The 18553-nt window shown below is 47.9% G+C and overlaps 1 protein-coding gene across 2 annotated transcripts in view; it reads right to left on the reverse strand.

Moving 5' to 3' along the window:
* DPP6 (dipeptidyl peptidase like 6) overlaps positions 1-18553 on the reverse strand; it is a 2068973-nt gene that overhangs the window by 1665113 nt on the left and 385307 nt on the right. The window lies entirely within an intron of this gene.

Raw genomic sequence — 18553 nt, forward strand, 5'->3', positions numbered from 1 at the left:
TAATAAATAACATTTTCCACATGTCTACTTTACATCAGCCCAATTTCGGAACCAAATTTTTTTTTGTTATGGAGCTATAAGGGTTAAAAGTTAACCAGCGATTTCTCATTTTTCCAACAAAATTTGCAAAACCATTTTTTTAGGGACCACATCACATTTGAAGTCACTTTGAGAGGTCTTTATGACAGAAAATACTCAAAAGTGACACCATTCTAAAAACTGCACCCCTCAAGGAGCTCAAAACCACATTCAAGAACTTTATTAACCTTTCAGGTGTTTCACAGGAATTTTTGGAATGTGGAATAAAAAAATGAACATTTAACTTTTTTCACAAAAATGTTACTTTAGACCCAATTTTTTTTATTTTCACAGGGGTAAGAAGAAAAAATGGACCCCAAAATTTGTTGTGCAGTTTCCCCTGGGCACGCAGATACCCCATATGTGGGGAAAAAACACTGTTTGGGCACACGGCAGGGCTCGGAAGGGAAGGAGCGCCATTTGACTTTTTGATTGTAAAATTTGCTTGAATAATTAGCGGACACCATGTTGCGTTTGGAGAGCCCCTGATGTGCCTAAACATTGGAGCTCCCCCACAAGTGACCCCATTTAGGAAACTAGACCCCCAAGGCACCTATCTAGATGCATAGTGAGCACTTGGAACCCACAGGTGCTTCACAAATTGATTCGTAAAAATGAAAAAGTGAAAAAAATAACACTTTTTCATTTTTACGAATCAATTTGTGAAGCACCTGGGGGTTCAAAGTGCTCACTATGCATCTAGATAGGTGCCTTGGGGGATCTAGTTTCCAAAATGGGGTCACTTGTGGGGGAGCTCCAATGTTTGGGCACACAGGGACTCTCCAAATACAACATGGTGTCCGCTAACAAATTGAATGGAAAATTGGCTCAAATTGTTAGCGGACACCATGTTGCGTTTGGAGAGTCCCTGTGTGCCCAAACATTGGCGCTCCCCCACAAGTGACCCCATTTTGGAAACTAGACCCCCCAAGGCACCTATCTAGATGCATAATGAGCACTTGGAACCCCCATGTGCTTCACAAATTGATTCGTAAAAATGAAAAAGTGAAAAAAAAAAAAAAATTAATATATTTATACATTTTCTGCGATCACTTCCCCTTGCCACCGCAATGCTGCGATCGACTTCGATCGCAGCATCGCGGGGGTTAATGTGCTGGGAGCGGTGCGTGACCGCTCCCTGCACATAGTTCCGGGTGTCAGCTGTGACAATCAGCTGACACCCGGCGGCGATCGCGCCCGCACAGCCTGTGTACGCGCGCGATCGCCATGACGTACTAATACGGGTCTGGCTCTTAAGTCCCAGGGCACAGACGCGTATTAGTATGACTAATGTTGTTAAGGGGTTAAAGAATGACAAACCAAACAGAGACAATAAAACGCACTTCAGAAACACATGTTAAAAAAACGCACGCAAAAACGCAGATGACCTAAATTAAATAATAGGTGCAGAAATAGTGCAAAAAATTCTGCAACATCAAAAACGAACCGAAAAGTTATTGTGGGAGTGTAGCCTTAGGAGAAAAAGAAAATATCCCCTAGTTCTTTGATTCAAATGTTTAACAACTAAAACGAGACCTGGAAAGTGGATGAAAAATACAGAGATTGAAGCCCCCACAATTTATTGCAATACAAATATCAACACCCTATGGTTGGTATTCCCCTAATTAATAAACACTGCCAGGGATAATGCCTAAAGATCAGCGGTTATTATCAAGGAAAGATGGACAGGCCACCCACCTGGTGTCACTGACTCCTTTAGGATAGGAACTTTTATAGATACATAGTTATATAGGTTGAAAAAAGATTTAGGTCCATGAAGGTCAAGTTTCTCCACCAGTTATACAATCTTATCACTATATTATTAAAAACCCACAATGCCATTTGTTTTGAGAAAAGCATCCAGCCCGTTTTTAAAAGCTGTTATAGTGTCTTCCATTGCTACCTATTGCAGTAGGGTATTCCACAGTCCGACTGCTCTAACTGTAGAGAACCCTTTCCTATTTAACTGCAGGAATCACCTTTCCTCCACAGATAATGAGTGCCCCCTTGCCCTTTGTAAGCTCTTTGGAATTAATATTATATGTGCCAGTCTTTTATATTGACCACATACAGTGGTGGCCAAAAGTATTGGCACCCCTGCAATTCTGTCAGATAATACTCAGTTTCTTCCTGAAAATGATTGCAATCACAAATTCTTTGGTCTTATTATCTTCATTTAATTTGCTTGCAAGGAAAAAACACAAAAGAGAATGAAGCAAAAATCAAATCATTGATCATTTCACACAAAACTCCAAAAATGGGCCAGACAAAAGTATTGGCACCCTCAGCCTAATACTTGGTTGCACAACCTTTAGCCAAAATAACTGCGAACAACCGCTTCCGGTAACCATCAATAAGTTTCTTACAATGCTCTGCTGGAATTGTAGACCATTCTTCTTTGGCAAACTGCTCCAGGTCCCTGATATTTGAAGGGTGCCTTCTCCAAACTGCCATTTTGAGATTTCTCCACAGGTGTTCTATGGGATTCAGGTCTGGACTCATTGCTGGCCACCTTAGAAGTCTCCAGTGCTTTCTCTCAAACCATTTTATAGTGCTTTTGGAAGTGTGTTTGGGTCATTGTCCTGTTGGAAGACCCATGACCTCTGAGGGAGACCCAGCTTTCTCACACTGGGCCCTACGATTTGCTGTAAAATTTGTTGGTAGTCTTCAGACTTCATAATGCCATGCACACGGTCAAGCAGTCCAGTGCCAGAGGCAGCAAAGCAACCCCAAAACATCAGGGAACCTATGCCATGTTTTACTGTAGGGACCGTGTTCTTTTCTTTGAATGCCTTTTTTTTTTCCTGTACACTCTATGTTGATGCTTTTTCCCAAAAAGCTCTACTTTTGTCTCATCTGACCAGAGAACATTCTTCCAAAACATTTTAGGCTTTCTCAGGTAAGTTTTGGCAAACTCCAGCCTGGCTTTTTTATGTCTCGGGGTAAGAAGTGGGGTCTTCCTGGGTATCCTACCATACAGTCCCTTTTCATTCAGACGCTAACGGATAGTACGGGTTGACACTGTTGTACCCTCGGACTGCAGGGCAGCTTGAACTTGTTTGGATGTTAGTCGAGGTTCTTTATCCACCATCCGTAAAATCTTGCGTTGAAATCTCTCGTCAATTTTTCTTTTCCGTCCAAATCTAGGGAGGTTAGCCACAGTGCCATGGGCTTCAAACTTCTTGATGACACTGCGCACGGAAGACACAGGAACATTCAGGTCTTTGGAGATGGACTTGTAGCCTTGAGATTGCTCATGCTTCCTCACAATTTGGTTTCTCAAGTCCTCAGACAGATCTTTGGTCTTCTTTCTTTTCTCCATGCTCAATGTGGTACACACAAGGACACAGGACAGAGGTTGAGTCAACTTTAATCCATGTTAACTGGCTTCAAGTGTGATTTAGTTATTGCCAACACCTGTTAGATGCCACAGGTAAGTTACAGGTGCTGTTAATTACACGAATTAGAGAAGCATCACATGATTTTTCAAACAGTGCCAATACTTTTGTCCACCCCCTTTTTTAGGTTTGGTGTGGAATTATATCCAATTTGGCTTTAGAACAATTCTTTTTGCGTTTTTTCATTGAAGACAAATTAAATGAAGATAATAATACCAAAGAATTTGTGATTGCAATCACTTTCAGGAAGAAACTGAGTATTATCTGACAGAATTGCAGGGGTGCCAATACTTTTGGCCACCACTGTATATATTTATACATTTTCTTAGAAGTGGCTCTTCGCTCTGACTATTAGAGTAGAGTCCCCTCTATGACTTCACTAATTATACAGATAGACAGAAGTTGTCTTAATCTTGGGTCAGGCATATCTCTGGCACCCCTGAGTTCAGACACATTGCGCCTGACAGGCACAGGTTAGAAAACCACCTACAATATCAAATTATCTTGATTTCTAAGCTCTAAAAGTAATCAATGACCTTCATAGGAATGTACTAAAAGAAAGTATATGAAATCAGATGCAAAAAAGCATTTAATATTCATAAGCATAATAAAACAAAAAGTGCCCAAATTTCACAACTACCGCCAAATATTCACCAGTTTTCAGGACATAAATATTGCTAAACATTTAAATTAAGAAAAAAACTTAATTCTAAGGCACTTACATGCTACTGGAGTCATATTCACTCAGATTCAGATGTTAAAAGTTTAGCAGAAGAAACACATTGGCAGAGAGAAAAGCAAGGTTGGTAGATCATATTATCATATCAGAAATTATTATTACGTGCTCGGGCGCAATGTGATGGAGAGGCCTTTTCTAACAAAACTGTCTTATTTGTAAAAAAAACCTACTTATTTTTCTGAAATATCCATAAACTTTGCATTATTCATTCATAAAACGAGCAAAATAACCAATTATAATGAAAAAAATCCCAGAAAGTGCAAACCTTCAAAAGTGAGAACCTTCAGGCACAAGGAGCCTGAGAGACCACGGAGATCACACCTGCTCTCCGCAAGGATGGCGGTAAATCTAGGTAGAGGGTTTCAAGCAGCAACTAAAGATAGGAAGGTACTGGGAGGGGCAGGATTCCCTGCGTCCTTGGAGAGGAGGGAGAAACAAATATGTGTGAGATGTTCCTGTCAGGCCTATTGCGCCTGACGCAGGGTTAATGGGACAAGATGCTAAAGACAAAGGATTAAAATTAGGGATGAGTGGATCCGTGGTAGTTTGGGTTTGGCGGGTTCAGCCAAACTTTAGTCCAAAGTTCGGTTCGGGTGTAGAACGAGCAAAAAAAGCTTGTAAAAGAACTTCAACATGACGTTTCAAGGATGGAGCGAGACTGCCATCTACTGGCCAGAGACAGTCAAGCAGAACCAAAATATACAAAGGAAGTTGCAGGGAGGGCAGATTCAGAGGCTGGACCCGATCAGGTGACTTCCAGGAAGGAGTTCAGAGAGATAAGAGGCCAGCGCACCAAACCTGAGGGGTCTTTGGCGCCAAGCAGCAGAGAGGAGCACACGTGCTCCCTGCGTCCTGAGAAACCCCGCGTGACAGGCCAAATCCAGAGGCCTGAGAGGTGCTCCAGCCGGGCACCGGTAAAAGAGCTCTGGATCCCTCACAGTTGTGACTCGAGTGCTGTGCCTGCTGAGGATACTAGGAACCTAATCTCGGTGCTGAGTGAGTTCGCGGAACCCGACGTCGGCCGCCGACAGACGAGGCCTGGACCCCCCTATCCAAGGCTCGAGAGACTGCCCCCAACAGCCAAGCAGAGAGGAGCGGCATACGTGAGCAGGGCCGTCACTTCCACTGCTCACCCACGCTACCGGGGACAATTGGGTTTAAGTACTCAGGTTGGGAGGGGGACGGTTGGGGCTAAAGTAGCACAACGTGATTTAATTGAATTCATCCGGAAAGAGACTCACGGCCTAGCGGGAATAACCGGTGACCCCCGCTAGGGCCAAATTCACAGTTAAAGAACTTGTGTGGTGCTTCTCATGCTTGAGGGCATCACCTTACTTTAAGAGACTGCGCCTTATTTTAAGAGACTGCGCCATATTTTAAGAGACTGCGCCTTACTTTGAGAAATTTCGTATTTTTCTGATGTTTCAAACCACTGTTCATTACCCTTGTTGCTAATCCCTTGTTTCAGTATACCTGTTGTATAAAACTGTTTACAAACATCTCTGACTGTTCTCGCCTTGTGTCTCTGTGCGTTGCATTCCGGTACCTGCATTACATCTGGCGTAGTCGGCAGGATGCAACATTCAGACGCAGAGATGGTGGATCAGTCTGTGGCTGGGTCCGGCCGGAGCCATATACCCCTGGGGGCTATGCTCAGCCATCTTCCCAAGTTTACAGGGGATGGTATGTCACTTTGGGACTGGGCAGAAAGACTGAGAAGTATGCTACGTATGTATCCCCTTGACCCTCTAGCCCAGGCGGAGCTGGCCCTCCTAACCCTTGATGGAGAGGCCTGACAGACTGTGATGTACCGCCCACCTGGGGACCGTGACACTGTGGATAAAGTGATAAAAATTCTAGAGGACATGCACGGTGACACTACAGATTTGGGACACTTGCGCTTACGGTTGTTTCAGCGGGTCAAAGGGGAAAATGAGACAGTAAATCAGTATGTTAATGCATTACAGGAAGTGACGGCCCATATCACTAAAAAAACTCGAGATGGGAACCGAGGACTAGGACCATTGGATGAGGTGTTGCGTGACCAACTGATTGCTGGCTTGAAAGACCCTTCCCTGAGGCAGATCCTGAAGGAGTGGCTGCGATTGGGCCCTGATATGGGCTTCCTGGAGGTAGGGGCTGAAGCTAGAGTCCGGGAGAGAGCAGTTCCTGTTCTCAAAGCCACAGTTAGAAGTCATGAGGCAATTGCTCCTGGATTCACCAACCAAGAGCCTGATTGGGTACGGGAAATACGTCAGGAAATTCGAGACATTCGGGATGAGCTGAATTCTATTAGGAAGACTCCTACTGCCCCCTTGCCGACGGACCGTACTGCTCAACGCGGACGGAGACCAGAACGAGAAAGACGTTCCTATCCGGCCCCAGCACGACATGTACCCGACCTATCGGCAGAACGAGGACCGGAGTGCTGGACCTGCGGAGGTAGGGGGCATATCTCCAAAGACTGTCCCAACCGAGAAAGGAGGAGGAGGGGACAGCCGTTAAATTAAAATGCCCCACGGTTGTGGAGCATACCGTGGGGTCTCGAGCTTCAGAGAGTAGAAGAGGGAGCTCTGAAGACATTGTCTCCGAGAGGCCCATTATCTGGGCTGAAGTCAATGGGCAGCGGATCCGCTGTTTAATGGACACCGGGTCTCAAGTGACCACTATGCCTGAGACGTACTTCCAAAGTCACTTTCCTGAAGTCGCTCGTTCCTGCCGGGAACCCACTGTCAAACTGGTGGCGGCTAATCAACTACCTATCCCAGTAGCGGGAGTAGTATGGATGTCCGTGCGGGCATGTGGAAAGGACCTCGGTCGAAAAGGGATTGTACTGACCACCGGGCCTGGAGGCGATGGGCCCATTGTAACCCTGGGCATGAATGTGCTGAAAGAAGTCGGACAGTTCCTGGCTGAGGGCTGTAGCAAAAACAACTGGACCCGCGCCACTTGAGACCCAGCTAACAAGAGAGTGTTCCAGCACCTCGTGCGGGTCAGTCAGATTCAAAAGTTGCCCACTACCTCCCAGTACCTTGGTAAGGTATCGATACCGCCCGAAGCCACAATGACACTGCCGGTGGGACAGACTGTACTCACTTTGCCGGTGCTGGCACATGTGTCCTTAGAGGGCGTGGACATTCAAGTTGAACCAATGGAGGGAGAAGAAGCGCCCTCTGGACTCCTGATTGCTCGAACTCTGGCCACCGTGCGGCACGGTCGAGTACCCATGCGCTGCATCAATTTAAGTGGCACCAGTTTACAGTTGTTGCCCCAACAAGAGGTGGCGCGAGTGTGCGTAATGCCGGAGGCCCTTACTAGAGCTGACGCTATAGGGTTGGCACCTGTGGAAGGAAAACCATGGACCCTAGAGGTGTCCCTCAATAGCGAGGAACATGGAAGAGAACCGTTGGCTGGACGCCACCTCCTGGAAGAAATGGAAGCTAACCTGACTGAGTTTTCTGCTGGACAAGTAAGGCAAATCGAACAACTTCTACAGCGATATCAGGGAGTGTTTGAACAGCATGAAGATGATTTCGGGTGCACTCGGGACATTCTGCACGAAATACCCACCGGAAATACTGCTCCCATCCAAGAGAGATATCGGCAGATCCCGCCTCAAATGTACCAGGAGGTGAAAGAGCTGTTGGCCCACATGTTGCGGAACAGTGTGATCCGTGAAAGCCAGAGCCCCTCGGCCGCTCCGATCGTGCTGGTCCGAAAGAAGGACGGTACCCTGAGATTCTGCGTAGACTATCGGAAGCTGAATGCCTGTACAGTACGGGACTCCTATCCACTCCCCCGAATCGAAGAGTCTTTATCTGCACTAGGGAGCGCCAAATTCTTCTCCTCCCTCGACCTGGCCAGTGGCTATTGGCAGGTCCCAGTAGCTGAGAAGGATCGTCCGAAGACAGCTTTTGTTCTCCCTATGGGCCTGTTTGAGTTCAATCGAATGCCGTTCGGACTAACAAATGCGCCAGGAACCTTCCAACGGCTGATGGAGAGATGCTTGGGGGACCTCAACTTTGAAGCCACTTTAATATATCTGGATGATATAATTATCTATTTCGCAACGTTTGAGGATCATCTCCGCCGATTGGAGCAAGTGTTAGAACGGCTACAAAGGCACGGCCTGAAAATTAAGCCTCGTAAGTGTCATCTCTTCAAACGAGAAATTGAATATCTGGGGCACACTGTGTCCAGTGCAGGGGTGCACCCCACTGCGGAGAAAGTAGCTGCCGTGCAGAAGTGGCCCACGCCCGCCAATCTAAGGGAACTAAGGGCATTCCTGGGGCTCGCTGGATACTACCGCAGATTCATTAAAGACTTCGCTAAGATTGCGAACCCACTCAATGAATTGCTGAGAGGAACAGCAGGGGGAGCCAAGCGGCAGCCCATTCAGTGGGGCCCACGACAAGAAGAGGATCTTCCGAGCATTGAAAATGGCGCTAACAGATGCCCCGATTCGGCCTACGCTGACTTTTCGCAGCCGTTCATGTTGTACTCTGATGGAAGCTTGCATGGGCTGGGAGCAGTGCTGGCTCAAGTACAAGGAGGGAAAGAGCGAGTGATCGCGTATGCCAGCAGGTCACTCCGAGATACGGAGAAGAATCCGGACAACTACAGTTCGTTTTAGCTGGAGCTACTGGCACTGGTGTGGGCCATGACCGAGAAGTTTGCTGAGTACCTGTCAGGGTCAGAAGTGCAAGTGCGGTCAGATAACAACCCTTTGGCCCACTTGAAGAACGCCAAACTGGGCGCGTTAGAACAGCGGTGGGTCGCAAGGATGTCCAAATTCCAGTATACAATCTCCTATCGGTCCAAGGCCCTGAACACACATGCAGAAGCCCTGTCCCGGGTCACTCAGGCGGGGCCGAAGAAGGACAGAGATGAGGAGCTCGAAGGCGACGAGATCCCGGATTTCAGCCAGTTCGCCGCTGCTGTGGTCGACGCCCAAGAGACCAGAGGGGAGCAGAGGCCCACTCAGATTCTGGGCCGTTCAAGAGACGAATGGATACATCTGCAGCAATCCAACCCGGAGCTAGCAAAGTTGAGAGAATGGGTCGCCCTTAATCAGAGACCCGACCAGGAAACCAGAGCCGCTTCACTTCCAACTACCCTACAAATCCTAGGCCAGTGGGAGAGGCTCCTCCTGAAGGACGGCTTGCTATGCCGAAGAATCCAGCTGCCTCGAGAGTTTGATGTTACCTGGCAAGTGGTAGTTCCAGGAGCGCTAGTAACACAGCTAGCCCAAGAAGCTCATAGAAGAGGTGCTCACTTCGGAGTAGAAAAGACCTTCCGGTGGTTGCAACGGCTAGTGAATTGGCCTCAACTGCGACAAGAAATCGAGGGGGTCTGCCGAACATGTCGCCAGTGTGAGTTGAACAAGCCCCCGGAGCAAAGAGCTCCCATTCAGACCATTCTAACTTCTGCCCCTTTGGAAGTCTTGATGATTGACTACTTGATGGTAGGAACTTCATACAACGGTCATGGACACTGTTTAGTCATGACTAGTGTTGAGCCACCCCCGTAGTGTTCGAGTTCGGTTCGGTTCGTCGAACACCCGTGTGTTCGCCGAACTGTTCGTCGAACTGTTCGTCGAACACCTTCGAACACCGTTAAAACCAATGGCAGGCAAACAAAAACACATAGAAACACATAGAAAACACCTTCAAAGGTGTCCAAAAGCTGACAAACTGCTCAGAAGACATAACTAACACATGGAAAAGTGACAAGTACATATAGTCATGCGAAAATAAAAGAGGTGGAGGAGTAAAAGGAGGGGGAGACACAGATATAGGCATGTCATGCCCTTCTAAAATCCAAAAAGTGAGAAGCCGACACGGCCAGTCCGCTCCTGCCCGTGCCACCTCCGTGTCGCCGGGTTTGTGCCAGAGCCGCGGTGAACCCTGACGGCCAGCCCCCCTCTCCCAATACTGGTGCCTGTCCGCTGGTGGGTCGAGCGAGCCCCCCTGTGGTGGAGGCAGCTCTAAGCTTTTTAATTTAAATTGTCTCTCTAATTTGAATGAATACACTTTAAATCCATTTACAAGGATCTATTGGAGGGCAAGTCTCATGCCAGCAGCCGCGGTAATTCCAGCTCCAGTAGCGTCCACTAAAGCTGCTGCAGTTAAAAAGCTTTTATAAGGATCGAGCTCGGCTGTCCACCGCAAGGCATCCTACTGCCAGTCCCAGCCCCTATGCCTTGGGGTGCCTCCTGATGCTCTTCACTAAGTATCCCATGGTCCCGAAGCATTTCCTTTGAAAAAATTAAGTGTCTAAACTACAGGTGGTGCAGCTTACTTAACAGCCGGGATAATCCGCTTACTAGCAGACACTGCTACTAGGCACAAAGTATTTCCTGGGCTAGATGCAGTTAAAAATTTGTAATTAGATACTCTCGTTGGATGCTGAGAAAGCATTCCATAGAGTCTCCTGGCACGCCATATATGATTCTCTTAAAATGCTTGGGGTAGGGGTCTAGGGGACCCTTTTATAGCCAAAATCACGGCCCTGTATCGCAATACGTCACCTAGGCTGAAGATAAATGGAACTGTAGCACCCTGAGGGCTCGGTTGCTAAAGACGTATTGCACCTCACCCAGAGGTGTGATATCTCACTCTCAGGTAAGGATGGAGTGTGGATCAGGACCCGACACCTGCATGCATTACACCACATTGCCGTCGGGCAGGGCGACCAATATGCCCCTGAGATGGGCACGACAGTCCCTGTCCCTGGCTGGAGTGGGGGGAGGGAACACTGAGGAAGGGGAACCCTGTAGTGCAGGAGCAGGGAGGAAGCAGTTCCTGGGTGCATTGAGAAGGGAGTATAAAAGGTGGGCACCATCTTAGTTCAGTGCAGAGAAGTCTGAGCAGAAGTGGCAGGGAGCAGGGGCTCTGCATGAGCTCTGCTCCGGAGGCGGGCCTAGTAACAGAGGCCCAGGCCTGGAAGAGGGAGAAGGAAGGAAGAGGAGCGGAGAAGGCTCCAGGAACGAGGAATGAAGGGATCCCAGGGGTGCGGACGGGCGAGTCGCCACCGCACGCCCGAATCCACCTGCGTGGAGGGGTCAGGCCAAAGGGGGAGACCGGTCCCCGAACTAGTGGAGGCAGGAAACGACCCTCAGCTAGAAACCGGAGGCTCTGACATTTTATGTGGCGCAGCCCCTCGCTACACCCGCTAGGAAGGCACCACATAGGGTCAGGGAAACTGGCGCCAAGTTTACCAAGAGGAGGCCCGAGGCAGCCGGACAGAAGTGTTGGTAAGAAAGGCCAGACAAAGGACACACAAAGGGGGTCCTGTGAAGTGCTCCAAAGTTATCTGGGAGTTGTCTGAGCCCCTCACCTGGTGAGCACAGTACGACGTGGGCAGCCGTTACCTGCAGACGTGGTCTGGATAATAAGAACTGTGAGTAAAGGCCCTGAACTGCATCACTGACTCCGTGTCGTTACTGCTGCTGCCCTGCACCATCACCCCCATCCTCCGCATACACTGCCCTGAGGCTATACTCCTCCCGTGGGGAGTTATGCTATGCTCTGCTGCACCCACAACACCAGCCTCAGTGGTCTGCCCTGTAGCGGCGGTTCACTCTGACCGCAATCCACGGGTGGCGTAGTCGGACATTTAAACATGAAAACCACATAAATAGTTCCGCCACTGGTTTGACCGCCCTGAGCCACGGAACTGGGTCGCCGCCACGAAGACTACAACCACCAGCATCCACCAAAAAGGGTCCGGCTCCGGGTGTCCCAAGGCCCAGGGGGTGCGTCAGAACATTTTCATCACCTTTCACAATCACCAATGGGACAAGGCAGTGATGTCCTCTGTCCCCTCTCTTATACATCCTAGTGACGGAGCACCTGCTCTCATCAATTCGCCATAACCCCAATATTAGGTGGATTGAGGTGGGAGGCACCGAGTACAAGTGCTCTCTATTTGCTGATGATGTCCTAGTATATATCACTCAATCACATATATCCATCCATGCTGTTATGGCTGAAATAGATCACTTTGTTACATGGTAAAATTTTAAAATCAATGCAGCGAAGTCTGAGGCCCTCGATGTCTCCCTCCCCAAATCCATATAGGATTCCATCCAGTCCAACTTTCCCTTTGCCTGGCCCTCACAGGGTATCAAATACTTAGGAATTCCTATTCATAGAGACCTCTCCCATCTATGTTATCTTAATTTTGGGCCCTTTATTGAACAACTCCATACAGACCACGGTTGGCAAGTTAGAACTGTAAGATTCACTACGTGAACCACTGGTGTTTTGTGGAAAAGCACATGTACACTGCGTACCAAATTATTATACAAAAAGTGTTTAGGAGTGATAAGGGAAGAATTTGTTTGTTTGTCAGTTAAACTCATTGATGGTGATGTGTGTCAGGGCTCTTTATATCACTGTAAGCAATTGCAGACACCTGTGCTAATTAGTTTGGCAGGTGTGTCCAATGAAAGGCAAGACTACTTAAGAAGGCTCTCTCACATTATTAAGCAGCCTACATTTTCTGCCAAAATGGGAAAGAAAAAGGATGTGTCGGCTGCTGAGAAGCAACAAATTGTGGAGTGTTTAGGTCAAGGCATGACTACAATCAACATTGTGCGATGATCAGGATGAAGTGTCTTGGCAATCAAGAAGTATGTAGCTGATTCACAGTACACACGTGTGCGTGCTGATAAGGGCAAATTGAGGACTCTTTCCTACAGGCAATTACGTCAGGTTGAAAGAGCAGCGGCAAAAAAGCCTTGTCATAGCAGCAGACAAGTTTTTGAAGCTGCTTGTGCCTCCAACGTCCCCCGAACAACAAGATGCAGGGTCCTTCAGAGGTTTGCAGCTGTGCATGCGCCATCCTGTCGACCTCCTCTATCCACTTCACACAAGCAGAAACGGCTCCAGTGGGCCAAACATTACATGAAGACTGATTTCAAAACTGTTTTGTTCACGGATGAGTGCCGTGCAGCGCTCGATGGTCCAGATGGATGGAGTGGAGGATGGCTGGTTGATGGACACCCCACGCAAATACGGCTACAGCGCCAACAAGGAGGAGGTGGAGTAATGTTTTGGGCTGGAATCATGGGGAGAGAGATTGTCGGCCCCTTTAGGATCCCTGAAGGCGCTAAAGATGAACTCCATAATGTATGTGGATTTTCTCAAACAGCACTTTCTGCCATGGTTCAAGAAGAAGAACCGTGTATTTCACAGCAAGATCATTTTTCTGCATGATAATGCACCATCTCATGCTGCACATAAAACATCTGCATCTCTGGCTGATATGGGCATAAAAGGGGACAAACTTATGGTGTGACCCCCATGCTCCCCTGACCTCTACCCCATTCAGAACCTTTGGAGCATCATTAAAAGGAGTGTCTATGATGGCGGGAGGCAGTTCACATCTAAGCAACAGCTCTGGGAGGGTATTCTGTCCTCATGCAAAACAATTGAAGCAGAAACCATCCAAAACCTGACAAATTCAATGGACGAGAGAGTTCAGAAGCTCCTTTCGAACAAGGGGTCCTATGTGAAAATGTAACATCACCTAGAATAAAGTTTTGAGTTGAAAACTGTTTGATTTCAGTTTCTAACAACCTGCTAATGCTTATAATTTCAAAAATGACCATTTTTTTGGTCTTTATTAAAATGAAAAGGTTGATCGAAAAGTTTGGGGGATCTAAGAGTGTGGCAACCCAGTAGTCATGATTACTTCGAATTCTGACAATATGAGGGTCATGCTGCAGGTAGTGCAGCAAGAAGGCACTTATGTGCCTTGCGCATCTCGGAGCCCCAAAATTATTTTCCGGGCTAGATGCAGCTAAAAATTATTTTTAATTTTAAATCTGGTGAAGCTTTAGTATAGATGGCCTAATAGGATCAGTGCTGCACACTGCTACAAAGCCCAAATTATTTTCCAGTCAAGATACAGATAAACATGATTAGTAATTTGAAAGCTTAAAACGGTTGGTAGGGTGATTTTAACCAATCATCAAGCTTTTACTCTCCCCAGGATGACACAGGGGTAGAAAAGTCGTTTCGGATCCATGATTTGTTCATCTTTATGAACGTGAGTCTGTCTACATTATTAGTGGAGAGCCGCGTGCGCTTATCTGTCAGCACACCACCAGCAGCGCTGAACACACGTTCAGACAGAACGCTGGCTGCGGGGCATGACAAGATCTCCAAGGCGTAAGTGGCTAGCTCCGGCCATTTATCCAGATTGGAAGCCCAAAAAGAGCAAGGGTCCAGTGACACAGTCGTGGCTTCAATGTTTACTTGGAGATACTCCTGTACCATCGTCTCTAGGCGTTGACTATGTGTCAGACTTCTTGTCTCCTGTGGCCTTGCAAAGGATGGGCTAAAAAAGTGGTGAAATGATTCCGCAAAATTGATGTTACCAGCAGATACTGTGGTTCTGTCACGGTTTGAGTGCTGAACACTTGACGGTCCCACGGTTGGCAAGTTGGAACTGTGAGATTCACTACGTGCACCACTGGTATTTTGTGGAAAAGCACATGTAAGATTCTGCAACAGTCTCTGCTGATACTCCTGCATGCGTGCATCCCTTTCTATGGCAGGAATAATTTCTGCAAATTTACTTTTGTACCGGGGATCTAACAGTGTGGCAACCCAGTAGTCAGGATTATTTCTAATTCTCACAATTCGAGGGTCATGTTGCAGGTAGTGCAGCAAGAAGGCACTCATGTGTGTTGCGCATCCAGGAGCACCAAGTCCCTGTTGTGTTGGTGGCGAGGTAACAATCATGCTTCCTTCCTCTGTCCTCTCCCCCCAACCTCGCACAACAGAAATGTGATCAAGGTCTCCCTCATCTGATGAGTCTTCCATCAGTTCGTCCTCCACTTCTTCCTGGGCTCCTGCACCTTCCTCACTAGTTTGGCTGCTACCATGCGCCCTGGTAAAACCATCTCCCCCACCCTCACATGCCTGCCGCCTTGGTGCTGCCGACCGTCTGGACCTTGCAGATGTTAGCCCTTCCGCATACAACTCCTCCTCCTCTACTTCCTCCACCTCCTCTTGTGCCACCACCTGACTCCGAATTCTGTTTAACATGTGCTCCAGCATGTAAATCACCGGAATAGTCATGCTGATAATGGCATCGTCAGCACTAAACATCTTCGTCGCCATTTCAAAACTGTGCAGAAGGGTGCATAGGTCCCTGATCTGAGACCACTCCTCCAGCGTGATTTGCCCCACCTCTGAATCTCGTTGGCCCAGGCTATACGTCAGAACGTATTGCACCAGGGCTTGTCGGTGCTGCCACAGTCGCTGCAACATGTGCAGAGTTGAATTCCACCGGGTAGGCACATCGCATTTTAGCCGGTGAAGTGGCAGGCCCAACGACTTCTGTAGAGATGTAAGTCGCTGAGCTGCGGGATGCGAACGGCGGAAGTGAGCACACAGCGACCGTGCCCTCTGCAGAAGGCCATCTAGTCTGGGATAGTGGGCTAAAAATTGCTGGACAACCAGGTTCAACACGTGAGCCATACAAGGCACGTGTGTGACATTGCCCCGGCGAAGGGCCGCACCCAGGTTTGCAGCATTGTCGCACACGGCCTTCCCTGGTTTCAGGTCCAGTGGAGACAACCATTCATGAAATTGGTTCTACAGAGCTGACCACAACTCCTCAGCTGTGTGACTCACATTTCCCAGACATTTCAATGTAAAAACCGCCTGATGACGTTGAGCCCTACTGCCAGCATAGTAAGGAGGTGTGCAGGATCCCTTCTGCGCAGTTAGAAAGCTTGTGGCATGACCAGACAGGCTTTGGGTGCAGGTGGAAGACCGAGAGGAGGTTGAGGAGCCAGAAGCAGTGGAGGAAAAATGACATAAAGAGGATTGACGCACAACTCGTGGGGACGGCAAGACTTGGACAGCAGCCCCTTGTCCTGCTGTCACCATAGTTACCCAGTGCCCAGTCAGCGACATGTAACGCCCCTGTCCATGCCTACTCGTCCAAGTGTCTGTGGTGAAATGCACCCTGTCACACACAGAGTTTCTCAAAGAAGCGGTGATGTTGTGTGCGACATGCTGGTGGAGCGCAGGCACACCTTTCTTTGAGAAGTAGTGCCGACTGGGCATCTGGTACTGGGGCACTGCGACGGACATAAGGTCTCGAAAATCCTCTGTGTCCACCAGGCGGAAAGGCAGCATTTCTGTAGCCAAGAGCTTGCAGATGGTGAAATTCAACCTCTTAGCTTTCTCATGGCTAGGAGGAAATGGTCTTTTACTTGTCCACATCTGAGGGACCGAGGGCTGGCTATTGTGCTTAGACGGGGTTGATAAGGGTGTCCCCGGCAAACTGCCGGTCTGTGAGGAAGATGCAGGCGGACATGTTAGGTTGCCTTGATCAAAAGGTGGTGCTATCGATGTCGGACAGCGCTCAAGACCAGCTGGTGTTACCACCTCCAAAGAAAATGATGACCTGCCAATCACGCTGGCTGTTGCGGGTAAAGAGGTGGCAGGTCTGCGCCCCAAAACAGGTGTGACTGCTGTCCCCCCAGTCACAGAGGATGAAGAGGCCGCGGATGCACAAGATATGGCAGACGGTGGTTGGCCCGGCCGGCTAGACCGCATTGTAGCACACTGAGCTTCCCACTGCAACTTATGCTTCATGTCCATGTGCCGGTTCATGCATGAAGTACTCAAACTATGTATTTTTTGGCCTCTACTTAGCTTTTGCTGACAAATGTTACAGATAACACGAGTTGGGTCACCTTTATCGATCTGAAAAAATGCCCAGGCTATGCAAGGCTTAGCACCCATGCGACCTGAAGAGCCACCACGACTTGTGGTGAGAGGCAGAGTTGTGTTTGAGGATGCAGTTGTTGACGTGCTTCCAGTACTACGTCTCTGTCCAGGAAGGCGCAACCTGACCTCGTCGTCACTAGCATCTTCCTCCACCTCCTCTGCTGACCTCATCTCTTGGCTGACTGTGGGTTGACAGTAAGTGGGATCTCCGACCTCATCATCATCACCCTGTGCGTTATCACACCCGTCGTCCTCAGAGCCAACCTGTTCCTGCCCTGACAAAAAACTAAAGTTGTCGCTCCAATCAGGTATTTGAGTCTTATCATCGTCTTCCTCATTGTCTCCACCAACAGGAGTTACAGTTTGGGAATGAGGGTCTACATTATGGTCAGAACCTTCTGCGTCTGGTCCTGGATCCGACTCATAAAGATTCTGGGCATCAGTGCAGATCATTTCCTCGTCTGGATTCACAGAAGCGCTGAAGTCGACCTCTGATTCCCAGGCTATAGTATGAGTAAACAGCTCTGCAGACTCAACCATCTGTTCTACCTCATACTCAGACGGGCAGCTGGAGATTTGGGAGCTGTGAGGAAGCAAGTGCGATTTGGGTGACACCTTTGAGGACTGGAGTATTTGTGATGTTGAAGTTGATGTGGAGGAGAGCCCACTTAAAGGAGCACTTGATATCCGTTGAAGCACCTGCTGTTTTTGTGCCTCATCTGGAATTTGTAGCGATTGGCGTGGCCGTAAGAAAGGGATCTTATCACATTGTCCGCTAAAAGAAGTAGACATTTTAGTTTGGCTGGAAGATGGTCTTTCTTCTGCACCTACCCCACGGACACAACCTTTTTTCCCCTTCCCAACACGCCTATTCCCCTTTCCACCAGCAGCAGGCCTTTTTCCACTCATTTTGGTGGTTAACTAATTCACAACTCTGGAGTTGTTTGCACAAAAAAACAATGGATGGTAACCGAGCAGAGCTGAGTGGCCAAACTGTGGTATTAGGCCAAAACTATTGGCTGGGTTAGATGCAGAAAAAAATTATTTTTAATTTGCAACCTGATGGAGGTCAGTATAGATGGACTAATAGACCAAGTCCCACACACCGCTAGAAGCCCAAATATTTTTTCAGAGCTAGATGCAGAAAATTTTTTTATTCAATTTGCAACCTGATGGAGGTCAGTATAGATGGACTAATAGACCAAGTCCCACACACTGCTAGAAGCCCAAATATTTTTTCAGAGCTAGATGCAGAAAAAAATTATTTTTAATTTGCAATCTGATGGAGGTCAGTATAGATGGACTAATAGACCAAGTCCCACACACTGCTAGAAGCCCAAATATTTTTTCAGAGCTAGATGCAGAAAAAAATTATTTTTAATTTGCAACCTGATGGAGGTCAGTATAGATGTACTAATAGAACAAGTCCCACACGCTGCTAGAAGCCCAAATATTTTTTCAGAGATAAATGAAGAAAAAAATTATTTTTAATTTGCAACCTGATGGAGGTCAGTATAGATGGACTAATAGACCAAGTCCCACACACCGCTAGAAGCCCAAATATTTTTTCAGAGCTAGAT

This window comes from Phyllobates terribilis, unplaced genomic scaffold, assembly GCF_046119375.1.
Source record: "Phyllobates terribilis strain yellow unplaced genomic scaffold, ASM4611937v1 Scaffold_4__5_contigs__length_816908805, whole genome shotgun sequence".
Classification (NCBI taxonomy): Eukaryota; Metazoa; Chordata; class Amphibia; order Anura; family Dendrobatidae; genus Phyllobates; species Phyllobates terribilis.